The following is a 13,416-nucleotide window of genomic DNA, read 5'->3' as shown; positions in this document are numbered from 1 at the left end:
TATATATATATATATATATATATATATATATATATATATATATATATATATATATATATATAATTGTAGAAAGAAAAAGAAAAAAGAAATAAAGGGTAATTTAGTCTTTTTATATGGAACAAGGACAGTGCAATATTCACAAATCAAAAGGATATAATCTTTCAAATTTTAAATTTAGAGGCCAAAATTAAGAATTCGACCAAACCATATAACCATTTTTGTAATTTACTCAACTAAAAATAAATATTTATATAAATAGAACTTTAAAATCATGTGCAACTGAATCTTACATGACTTGAAAATCCCATTCATAATAAATACTTAACTATATGTATATATTACAATAAAATATAAGTTATATAAGGCTATACGGTATGGCCTCGGCAACCGGCTCGACTATCTCGGCGCACACCGGGCCGACCTCTCGGCATGCCGAGCTCGGCTCAGTATTTCGGCTAAATGTTACCGATGAGAGAGAGGGCATTGGGTTTGATGATTTCAACGTTGGAGGGTCCTTTGTGACCGTTTTTTTCAAAAAAAAATTTCAAAAAATCCTCACTTTTTACCCTATATAAATAACAGTATATCTTATAATTTATCCCACTTAACCATCTTCATATTTTCACTCAACCAATACAAATTTTGTCAAAAAAATGGCTTCCCCTTCTAACACAAGACCTCAAAAAAATACCAAAAAAACCACCCAAAACTCAAACATTTCACATTCTTCTCCACACTTTGTTCAAAATCAACGATGGGCATATTTATTCTCCACCAAATTTACACTTTGGTGGAGCTTACTACCCATTAACGTTAAACACAATACCAAAACCAACCTCAATTCCAAAATCAACCACAAATTCAAAGGCAACTCCAATTTCAAAACCAACCACAAATGAATTTCTCATCCCAAATGGGCAATGACTTCAATCTATTTGATGATATTCCCAACTCGCCAATGAATTTCGAAACCCAAGCCCTATTTCCAAGTCAAGCAGAACCCGAAGTTGTCCCCGAAACGAAATCAGAGCCGGAAGAGAATCGCCGACAACCAAAAAAAGTGGAAGGGCGGTTCCAAGACACCAGCTGAAGAAAAAGCGTTAGCTCGTGCTTGGGTGAATGTTTCTGAAGATCCGGTGATCGGAAACAACTAAGATTGTCCAACTTTCTTCCGGAAAATCACGTGGCGTTTTCTCAACGAGATGAATCATGGTGATTATCGGAAAAAAGACCAAATTTATTCTAAGTGGCGAAATGTCAACAAAGTGGTGACAGAGTTTAACAATGTGTTTTTGAGTGTGAAACGGCAATGACAAAGTGACACAAACGACGAAACCATTTTGCAAAAGTCTCTTGAAATATGTCGGACTCAGAAAGGGGTGCCATTCAAATGTCTACATGTTTGGAACATTGTAAAATTGTCAAAAAATGGCAAGATGTAGGTTCTTCCGAAACTTATACCGGTGGTTCTTCAAAAAGAACCAACACATCCGAAACGACACATAGTTAATCATCCGATGAACATGTCGGGATTGACCTCAATGAAGAAGAGCCTATTGAGGTTCCAACAGCCACTTGTCCCATGGGAAGAGACCGAGCCAAGCGAAAGGGGAAAGCGGCGACAACTAGTTTCGACGACATCGATCAACTAACAAAAAAAATGGACAATCTGAAATCGTCCTTGGAGCGATACTTGGAACTTGAACAAGAGAAACAAGGTCCACAAACGAGCTATCTGGACGCGAACTGGAAATGGCGATAAAAGCCAAAGAGCATTTTGCAAAAAAATATAACATATAGCTTTCGCTTTTTTAATTTTCATGGTTTCGTTTTTTTACATTTCTAGGTTTGTAATTTGAATTTCAATATTTTTTTTGGCGTGATGTATTTTTATTTTATGTTTAATGAAATTTAAGTTTTTAAAAAAATTGTTTGAAATATTTATTTTCCATATTGATTAAAAAAAATAGCATGACAAGTATGACAACCCGCGTCATGTAAATGACAAGTTTTGACTAAAATGCGGAAAATATGACGTGACACCTACGTGGATCGTGACAAGTGTGACACCTAACAAACTACCCTAAATAAAGATGAGTTTTATTAGACTGAAAGGTGCACAAGACTCACTCACTGTACTATGCAGTGGGTTGACGTGGCGGTATGGATAGCATGGTGAACATCATACCTTATGATGTTTTTTGTGCGGTGACTATCACTATTAGGTACCATCTAATCATATGCTTCTTTCCTTTCTTACTAGTTTTTATAAAGTATAATTAAAATCTAGGGATTATGACCCAATTAGATATTTTTTGGGGTATTTTTCAAAATATAAACACAAAAAAAACTTGTTTCCACAAATAGACATACATTCCGTGGACGTGCCTCAACGGGCTCCGTAGAATTAGGATACGTTCCGTGGAATGACAATATGGTAAATTAAAGAGGAGAATATGCATAAAATTAACATATCGATTCCTCGGAAGGAGCTCTGCAAAAATATACTTCAACTTTTTTATTTTATTTTTTTGCTACATGTATTTCTTGGGACATAAGTTTATTTCAAGAAGCCCTCAGATGTAGCCCTACGGAATGTCGGAATCAATGTCTATATGTGATTTTATTTATTTATTTAATTTTTTTTATGTCTATTGTTTGGAAAGCACCTCCAAAGTATATCTATTATGGGCATAATCCCTAAAATATATTGAAAAAATATAGAAAATAATATTAAAATTCATAGTTATTAATTTCTTTCAAATTTCTTATAGTGTGATATAATGTTTACACATATTTGAAACTCTGGTATAAAATAAATTTATATAAAAAAGTGAGAAAGTGAAGTATTACTATTTCCTAGAGGAGTTGAAAAATGACACGAGAAATTTATATGATAGAGTACTTGGTATGATCACTATAGATTTTTGAGGACCTTATAGCTTTATGGGTAAAAATTTATATTATTGTAATATAAATATATAATTTAATTATTTTTAAAAAAGATTAACCACTATGAAAAGACGATGAGTTTTATTACACTTGTAGATTTTGGGAATGAATGATTACTAACAAAACATATGTTTGCTTATTCACATAGACCTAATAGTTTGTATCACATGTTCACATAGACCTAATAGTTTGTATCACATGTTTGCTTATTCATATAGGCCCAATAGTTTGTATCGAGTGAAAGAATACATTATATGTTATGGTGTTCTATGATAGTTCATTGCAAAGCCTTTCGCCACTATTCGTTGCTAAACCCCGAAACTATACATCTGTTGTTAACCTGTCGCTAAAGTCATTAGTTGCCAAAAGTACCCATCACAATCCTTTGCTAAAAAACTTCGTGGCTATTTTGATGTTAAATATCTATGCCAATCCATGACAAATGTGTTACTATTTGGTTGGTTAACCTTTGGTTTCACAGTTGGTGGGAAACAAAATGTAGTGAAATAACAATGGGAATTCCAACATTGATTTTAAATCTTTCTTTGCTAAAAATTGGATACCATACGATATGAGATTGGCTCTTTTTTGTCATGGTTAACCAGTTTTTACCTTCAGAAGGTCACCCTTAGCTGATTGGACGAACCTTTGTTGAGTTGGATGCCACGTCACGTAGCGTTGCTGACTTGTCTATAAGCGGAAAAACGGCCGAAATGGGGGTTGAGGGACTCAAACCTGGGTCTCCCACTCCCAAGGGAAGAACTTTAACCAACAAGCTGGCAGAGTTTTGTGTTTTAATATCTAACTTAATCTATTTAATATCTATTTTGCTGGAATTTTTAAATAATATATATATATATATATATATATATATATATATATATATATATATATAAAAGCATAAAAGCCTTAGGAACAATACATTTTCCCTTCTTTAGAAATTGGACACAATAGTTTGTACACTTTGTCAAGTTTGATCTAGATTTTAAAGATTTCTCAACTTTAGGAATGAGAAACACTAATGTTTAACTTCATTAGACTTTTGCCACAGGTTTTTCAGGATTTGGCAAATTTACTCCCTGCCTCTTCTACAGCCCCATCTTTAATTCAGATAGATCTCGAACCTTCTCTCATTTCAATTCCACCACACCCCTCTCTCGATCATTCTCTCTGATTTAACCCAAGACTTAAATAGTTTCAGTAGCGAAAAATAATCGGAAGTGTGTTAAAGAGATGAAAATCAAACCTCGAATCGACGGTGTAAAAGAGGAAGGTCTCTATTTGTCGCTTTCATTATGCCTCCTGGGTTATCCGGCTGATGGTGTGTGTTGAAAGCGAGGGGTAGGTAAGCAACCCAGAAATGTATCGATCACTCACACCTACAAGAACATCACAAAATCCAATCGACATGGAGGGGAGATGGTGATGCCGGCGGGAGAGGCTGTTCAACCGGCTAGATCGGTACGTTCAATCTGATTCTCGCTACCGCCATCACATGAACCACTTCGATTAGGTTTTACCTCCCCCAATTTCACCTCCTGTTTGTTGCCTTTGGTTGAGCTCATACACAAAATTGATTGTCAACTCCAGTAACAACCATATAGTCTGAAGAAGAGGAAGACGTCGATTCAAATTTTAAGCCCTTTTAGCACCAAGACAACCACGATGAAGTACAAGTTTGTATGCACCCCGGTTTTTTCTGTTATATTGAATCCATACGAGAAATATAGTTGAGAGGCACAAAATTCTTTTGGGTATTTTCATCCTCGTCATTGGAGGAACATAACATAATTTGAGCTTGGTTGAGCAATGTGTATTTCGACAGATATGCATAAGATATTGCTCTTACAAACTGTTTCAGTGGTTTTGCTTATTCCTCAAGCACCTAATGTTACCTTATAGTTTAACAAGGGTATACTTTGCTTTTTTTTGGTATGTATTTTTCAGGGTGTAGAAAAAGCAATTAGAGAGAATTGGGAAAGATCTTCTTAAGGTTTGCTGGCATTGTATGTATTCATTTTCATAAGGTGTTGAATAAAATATTGATATTGAAAATCGTTTGGGTTTGTTTTCCATATATCATCATGTGTTTCAAATTCTGTCTATGGTTTACATAAACAAGAACTTGAAGCATTGATATAGAATACTACTGTTCCTAACTTTGGTCAAGGTTTAATATATGGTTTTCGTCATTCCCTTATTCCCTTCTCCCTGTGCAATACTACGCTTGATACAGACCTGGTTAGGAGGGAATGAAGGAAAAGGATCGTTGCGCGTGACTTGTAACATCCTGATGGCGAGGTATTCCTAATTTTAACCCTATAATTTAATTATGTTGCATTCCAATCCCTAAGTAGAAGAATGTGTCTGTTGGAAGCCCTAGTGGCAAAACTATAAATTTGGAAGAATGGGAGTACGCCATGCGTACGTGCGTACGCTTAGCGTTCTAGGGGGCCCCCTAGTACGCTGGGCGTACATCAGCGGACGCGGGGCGTACTCGCCAGGTTTGGAAACCCTAAATTTTAGGGTTGAGCCCCTATATAACCATCCTTATAGCCTCATTTTCCCTCACCTCTTCAACCTCCACTCTCCTTGAGACATTTTTGCAAACCCTAATCCTTTAAGTGTGTGTTTTGAGCTAAAGTGTGTGTTCTTGGTGTGTTGAAGGAAGAAAGAAGATATATTGAGGAGCCTTGGTGTGGAAGCAAGCTTGTGGATCTGGGATCTTGCCTCCTTGGGAAGCTTCAGAAGGTATAAAGCTTTGATTTTGACTTGTATTTCCTTAAGACCTTGCCATGAGAAGTTTTATGAGTTTTTAGTCTATTTTCTTGGACTTGATGAGTATGAGCTACTCTAAGACCAAAGGACCTGTCCTTTTAGAAGATTTGAGGTGCATCAATTCATAAAAATGCTATCTTGGTGCTTGCATGCTAGTTATAGAGTCTTAAGTGGTTAAGACAAACTAGGGTTATGGTATTGGGGCTTATTAAAGCATGCATAACCATAAAGTTGGAAACTTCATGGTTTGGAACACATTTTTAGGCTTAGATCTAGAATTGGACGTTTGGACTTGTTGAATTAAGCACTTAATGGAGGTTTTGCATGGCCGCTGCATACACTGGGCGTACCATGGGTTACACTGGGCGTACGTGGTCAACTGCCCGTTTTTGGTCAAGGGATGAGTACGCGGGGCGTAGGAGCTGAGTACGCTTGGCGTACTCAGCTAGGTTGACTTTTCGTTGACTTTTAACCTAGTTTGACCTTAGGGGCATTTTGGGTATTTTGTTATGAAGCCTAAGGATCGGGTTTCTCCCTGTGTATAGGTGACATGTAGAGTGGACTTGGGGACCGATATTCTTTTCTACTTCCTTTACGGATTTGCGAGGTGAGTTTTCCCTCACTGTACTTTTGGGTCGAAGGCACCAAGGCCGGCCCATTTGGATTGTTATCTTGGTTTATCGCATGATTGTATGCTGTAGTGATCTGTTAGATCTGTATCCTGATATATAGGATGATGCTATGCTTAGTGATCTGTTAGATCTGTATGACTGTCTGTATATGCTAGCTAGGGTTTGATATGGTATATGTTGATATGTGATGGTATGTTGGGTTGAGGCGGCCCTGCTATGTGCTGAAGGCTGAGAGACCCAGGGCGTCCCGGATAGACTGCAGACCTGAGAGGCATACCCGTCAGGCCGAAGGCCCGTAAAACATTCCAAATAGGCTGAAAGCCTGGTGAGGCGTATCAGTCATGCTGAAGGTTATGTGAGCGTACTAGATAAACTGTAGGCCGGTTCAGACTGAAAGGCTCCATATGCATGTTGTTTGCTGTTGTTATTATGATTATGTGTTGTGTTGGTAGTTTGGGGGAACTCACTAAGCTTTGGGCTTATAGTTTTGGGTTATGTTTCAGGTACTTCAGACAATCGCGGTAATGTGAAGGCGTGACCGTACACATCCTTGCGTTTGACTTATGATTTTGGGAAACTCTGATATGGAACATGTTTTGAAAACTATGTTGTAAACAATTTATGATTTTTGGGTTGGTTTTAAAAGTTTAAAATTTTCATAATTTTTATGGATGTTACATGACTTCTACTGGTTACGTGAGTTCCTTATCAGCTTTACTCAGGTATATTAGATTAGATTACTTCTTAAAGTATTTTTGTTTACTTCGCACGAAGTAAGCTAAAGATGTAAGAACAGGGCAGGCGTAAGTATGTTGCACAAATTCTCTTCTTTATGATACTGACAAATCATATTTTTTCTCACATTTGTTATTAGAGTTGATAGAAATGTAATTTTTATGTTGTTTCAGGTCAAGCATGATGGTGGGTTGCTGAGAAATTGGGGAATGAAGTTGCTGGTACATAACTTGAGTTCATCAATAGTTCGTGACTGAACTGGTCTCAATATACTACCCTGGCTACCCCTACATCCTCATGACTCTAAGATCCATGTGTACTTTATTGTGATGAATTTCTCAGATAGATGGATTTATTTGTTATATTTTAGTTTATGGATGTCAAAACCTTAGATTTTTGTTTCTTTTTTGCAGGTTCTAGAACAGGCACCTCAAGTGTTCGAGTGATTGTCTGAATTAATGTTTGGCTAATTTGTGGCGTGTATCATTATAAACCAAGAGCATTTGACATCTCAATGAATGACGTAAATGACTCAAAATATTAATTAAATCCGCAAAAGGTTTGTGTTGTGATTAATTTTAAATGTTTGAAATATGCAGAAGCATTCAAATAAGGCTATTAACAAGGTTTTAAACGCTAATTTCTTTTTTTTTTCCCATTTTAAACTTAACTAAGGAAAAAGGAATACAAAAGTGGCTCACAAAGTGGTTCGTCTTCTCCCTCATTTTTGTAGATTAGGGTTACTTTTCGGCTATGACCATCTGGATATTATACGTTAGGAACGACAAATCAACGAGGTCACCCATTCCTTTGCCTTATTGCCAAACTACATTGTTATTATGCTTAAGGAGCAACATGAATTTAAACTTTGAATTTCAACTTCCAAATTCTTTGTGGTTACTTTTTAATAGGAAACTTATGGGTTCTGCTAACAGCCTATACTTTAAGTAGCATACGAACAAAAAAAATTCTCACTTGATTATGTAATTGCAAGAAATGGAAATATACTTCTTTTGATTTGGTTTTTATAGTATCCTACTTTTATTTATTTGTATTTAACCTTTTGAACTGAGTGTTGATTAATAATTTAACTAAGTGTGGCCTGAGCCGAATTGACTTATCTAGCCCGAGCTGAATTGACTTATCTGGAAGTAAGGTTATTATAACATTCTCTAATTTATATATCTAACAAATAGACAAAAAAAAAATTAAAAAAAACCAACAAATATTAATGAAATTCCATTAATTAATCAAATAGTTATTAAAATTGGTTGTACCTGTGGAATTATATCTAACTATTGGTTTTGGTTATGGTGGCAAATGAACTTACATCAATATACAACAGTTGTTTTTGTGGAAAGTGCTTCAACACTTCAAAGTCTGCTGCTGAAAGAGCTATAGTGTACAAGACACCATCTTTTGGCTTTGTAAATCAACTTTGTGGAACTAAAGCAACCAGATCTAGGATGAATTAGGAAATAACAACAAATACTTGGTAGCAAAAGTCAACATAATCTTCACATAGGCAATATTAGCAAGTACATGTATTTTTATCAAACCATTGGTTAAAGAGAATTAAGTATCAATTTTCTTTAATGTTTGGTGTATATATGCAGACATGCAATCTATTTCCTCCATCCAACTTTTGGACCGAAGGCTGCAGTTTTCTCAATGCAACTCTTAGTAGATAACATGGTATTATGTGCTTATAGCATTTGATATTTTGAAAAGTTTATCAAATTATAACAATGTTGTATCAAATCTATCTATGTGTAACATCCTAAAAATTAAGATTGGTTCTTATATAAATAAAGTGAATAAAAGAACGATGATGTATATATTTAAAACATCAATGAGTAAAGATATCATTAGTTGATATGAAGTTTAGAAAGTTTGAAGTGAAAATTTTAACATCTTAAAAGTTAAAAGGGCCATTTGTGATAACCAGGTGAAACTTAGGTTTGACTAGAGATTTGACCAACTTAATAACTTGGACTAATCTTGTAAAATATTAGGATGGAGAGGGACCATTTTGGTGATTAATTGAAGCTTCTAAGTTATTTTGAAAGAGCTTTTGCAAAGATGGACCGAAAGTGGCAAGTTCGGAATGTTCAAAGCTAGTTAATGGGTCTTCTCTCCTATTTGCTTGTGAATAACGTGATTGACAGAAGGGAAGAGGGAAATGGCGATTTCTATGAAGAAAAGAAAGATTTAGAGTGGTTGTTGAGGAGTCAAGCTAGGAATTGAAGATATGAACCAACACCAAGCTTGAGAGGTATATGTTTTCATCCTCTAACTCTATATTTCGAATTCAAGGTTTAGGGAAAACTCCAATGTCGAAAGTATTTTGATTCATTGATTAGGGTTTTGGTTTCTAACCTCCCTTGAGTTGTTTTGATGATCCCAATCTCAATCCAATCATCCCATTGATGGATTTGAGGATTTGGGTGAAAACCCTCATGAACCCTAGAAACCCGAAAATTGGGGTTATTGAAATTGATGATGAAACTGGATTAGATTCTATGACCCAGATGTTGTTTGACAACAATAAATCCAATTGAAGTGCTCAAACTCATCCATGATGATAGAATCATGTATAATCTTGGATTGAAATGGATTTGGGGATAACATGATGAAATCAATGGAATCCATTGTAGTTGAAGTATTGGATGAGTAAAGGAAGTTCATACTCATGAATGGATACTTTTTGAATGATTTGGATTCAAAGACATGAAGGTTTGAATGTTCTTTAGATAAATGTATGGAATAATTGGTTATAAGGGCATTTTCGGAAATCTAGGGATAACTACATGTTAATTGACATCTAAGAGGTGAATGAAATTCGTGGATATGAATTGACACTATAGAGATGGAATTGGAACATAAACATGAAAGATATATTGATCTATAAGTGGTTCTAGTGATTGTTTTAGCCTACAGGGCAATTTGGGAAACATGGAATGGAATTGAGGATTCCATGGTTAGTTTATGTATTTACAATGAGATTAAGTGTGGTTTAATGTACTTGACAACTTTCATATGAGTGTTCATTGAGTTAGGAACAAACTATGTGAATTTTAGAATGTACAATTGAAAATTGGACTAGTTAGACTTTCATTTGAACTTAAGGATCATCATATCCTTAATGGTTTCAATGAGCACTTAATGGATTAAGTGGGGTGTGTTTGGATGGTAAAACACCTCCTAATCATGCGTGAGGACCTAAATAAATGGTACAAAGTGATTTGGAAAAGGGTATTTAATAACTATGCAAAGCAGGGTGTTATTTTGAGAAAAATCGAGTCTTGGGTGTGTCCATGCATGAAAACATGGCCTGTGGAAATGCATGCCTTAATTTCCATGGCCGTGGAAATCTCTGACTGTGAAGATACTTGTTTTCTTCATAACTTTTGCATACAAACTCGGTTTTACACGCGGTTTTCGCCTACGTTCATAATTTTTCATGAGAAATAATATGAAGCAATAAAATTTAGTATTTGAACCTTTGAGGGATATTTTGGTCATTTTAATGACTTATGTCCATATATGGTGTAGGTAGTGTTTGAAGAGGGTTGGTCTAGGGAAAGGAACTAGAAGATCACTAGCTAACCTATGTGTGATTGAGGCGAGTACGTGTTGACATTTTTCCCACTTTGGGGTACATGGAAAAATGATTTTATGATAAAGAAACACTAATGTTTTATATATGAAATGTTTTGAAATGGAAGTGTCAAATGCTTTTGGATAGGATATTTTGAAAGAATGCCTCGAAGGCAAGAATGTTTTTGAAAGTAAAGAACGTTTTGGAAGATCGAATGTTTTGAAAATGTGTTTGAAAGATAGATGCTTTTCTTTTGAAATAAGTTTTTAATACTATGGAATGAAATGTGTAAAGAATGGAAAGTAATGACAAGAAATGGAAATTGATGAAAGGAAATGGAAATTAATGAAATAAAAACTGCCCGGGCCATGATACCTCAAAAGAGGCACTAGAGGAATCTATCGGGGCGACGCCTCCCCTTCAAGAGATAAATGTCCTAATGGAAATGATGCCTTGGTGGATTGATTTGTTCTTTCCACCTCGGTCTAGTCTTGGGAGTGGTTCCTTTATTGGATGTAGACCCTACGTATAAAAATGGCAACGATTTAATACCAGAATTAGCCCTTAATGATAAAAGAGAATGAAATATGGAAAAATATCTTTTGAAATGAAATGATAAGATATGAAATGATGTTTACGATGTGTATGAAAAGAGTTTTCATTGAAAGTGATGGAAAATATTTTATTGTCTAAAACTATGTTTAGCAAAGATGAAATGTTTTTGATGAAGATATGAAAAATGTTTTGGGTGACAAACCCACGTAGCTCACGAAACATTATTGTCTTACGTATCTCTTTTAATGCCATGTATCTCAGGTTACAGTTAAGGAGGGAGGATGATAGGTGGAAGTAAAAGTTATGAGATAGAGTGTTATGGTTTGTATGATGATTAATGGTAGCACCCAATGTTTTCATCATAAATGTTTTGTGGGATCGGTTTTTGTTAAATGTGGGTTATTACTCGTAATGATTTTGTTAAAACCATAACATTTTAAATTTTGAAAAAGTTTGAAAATTTTGGGGTGTTACTGTTGACTTAATGAAATCTTTTGGGATCCTAAGGAGTTGACAAATAGATGACAATATTATCAAGTTTCAAGTGTGATAGTAGCTGTGGAAGAAGGGTGACCTGGTGACACCAGTACACTAGTAAAAGGCCAATAGTGGTGCATTAAGCTAATGCACTAGACTGGGGAGTAAAATCACTACAAGGAAAGAAGAATAATGTAAGATACGTGGGCGTATTTCTCGATCCTGAAAGGAAGACAACCAAGATGAAGACTGCCTCGAAGCATGCAAATAATAGAAACCAAAGTGATGATGACGAGTATATGAGAGTACCTTACCCTAAGGTACTAGACTACTGTGATAAACAATTTAGCAGGAGGAAATTTGTAAGCCCTACTTACAAGTCCTATAAATTGTGATGAGAAGTTAAAATTACACATAGAATGTGATGAGGGCGATAGAAGAAATAAGACTCCGATGTGTAATAGTTTGATGATGAAGGAGCAGTATCTGGAAGGTGTTATGTGATCGAGAAGTAGGAAGACGATTTCACATGATGGAATATAGAAGAATGAAAATTGAATATCAAGAATTTTATAGTACTAACAATGTGTGGAAAAGAATAAACACATGAAGTTTATTGAAAAAGGATGTCAAGAAGAAGATTTTGAGCAAAGGAAACTTTTGAAATTTCCATGAATAAGTTAGAAAGAAGAACTACTACTACGTGAGAATTAAAGGGTAATTTGGACCTTAAAAGAAATGCGATCATTACTTTTAAGGGGTAGATGGTAAGAAGGATATGGAAATGTGATGATGCGATGTTACAAGATCTCATAGTACTCTGGGGGCTTAGTAAGGACAACATGTGACGCTTGGAAATATAGGTGAAATGAACGAACCAAAGATACAAGATTTATAGCTCCTAAGTTGTGAAACCTGATGATACGGACCGAGCACGTTCAAGTACAATTGAGTAGCACGTTTGGGTATTGCTGCTAATCTGGATTCACCAACCACGCGAAGAGTGGGTAGACTTATGATAGTGAGATCTTATGTTATAAGTTCACATAGAAGATATGAATTTGACTTAGAGCATTATGAGTTACTTGACTGTGACCAGAGGATGCGAAAACCCATTAATATAAAACCTGGTTGTGCAATCACAAGTAAGGAACAAGAAATAGAAAGAAGTAAAGTATCATGATACTTGAGAAGTTAAACTGGCTAAGTAATGAATGGAAGATCTGACTACTCGAACATATTTATTGAAGGACACATGAATGACGATGATTTAGACAGAAGCTATAGATTATTAATGGTGTAAAGAAAATGTGAAATTAAAATACCACATGGAGTAAATGTGAGGTAACAAGATTTCCAAAAGAAAATAAAAAAACATCTTGCTACACGATGATGATCATCTTGTGATTTAACCTTAAAAGAAATGCCTTCATTTCTTTTAAGGGGTAGATAGTTGGAAAGAATCAAGTTACAAGTGACAAGACAGTTTGGACCGAACAAGATTTTTGAAGAGTTGAAACAACACCATGTGCTTTGGATCTTCTTGTCATAGTGTGCTTAGGATTGCAAGCCTAAGAAGCGAGTTAACCCATGAAATAAGATTTTGGGTTTGACTCGACAGATAAAGTGAATGAACATGGATGGTATATGTTTTTTTTGAAACGGCAAACTAACTAATCTACTCCT

The 13,416-nt window shown here is 35.3% G+C and overlaps 1 long non-coding RNA gene across 2 annotated transcripts; it reads left to right on the top strand.

Annotated features, from left to right (window-relative positions):
- Positions 1–4,139: 4,139 nt before the first annotated feature.
- LOC145116784 (uncharacterized) lies at positions 4,140–8,022 on the top strand. 2 transcript variants are annotated; one of them, XR_013712305.1, is made up of 5 exons: positions 4,140–4,958; positions 5,189–5,253; positions 5,620–5,703; positions 6,276–6,337; positions 6,866–8,022. It is a non-coding gene; the product is annotated as an uncharacterized LOC145116784 (long non-coding RNA). The 2 variants fall into 2 exon arrangements; XR_013712304.1 differs by lacking the exon at positions 4,140–4,958 and having other exon boundaries at positions 5,008–5,253.
- The last annotated feature ends 5,394 nt before the right edge of the window (positions 8,023–13,416 follow it).

The sequence above is a fragment of the Lactuca virosa genome, chromosome 5, assembly GCF_052849685.1.
Source record: "Lactuca virosa cultivar CGN04683 chromosome 5, Lactuca_virosa_CGN04683_v6, whole genome shotgun sequence".
NCBI classification, from domain to species: Eukaryota; Viridiplantae; Streptophyta; class Magnoliopsida; order Asterales; family Asteraceae; genus Lactuca; species Lactuca virosa.
This window is presented reverse-complemented; position numbering and strand designations above follow the sequence as displayed.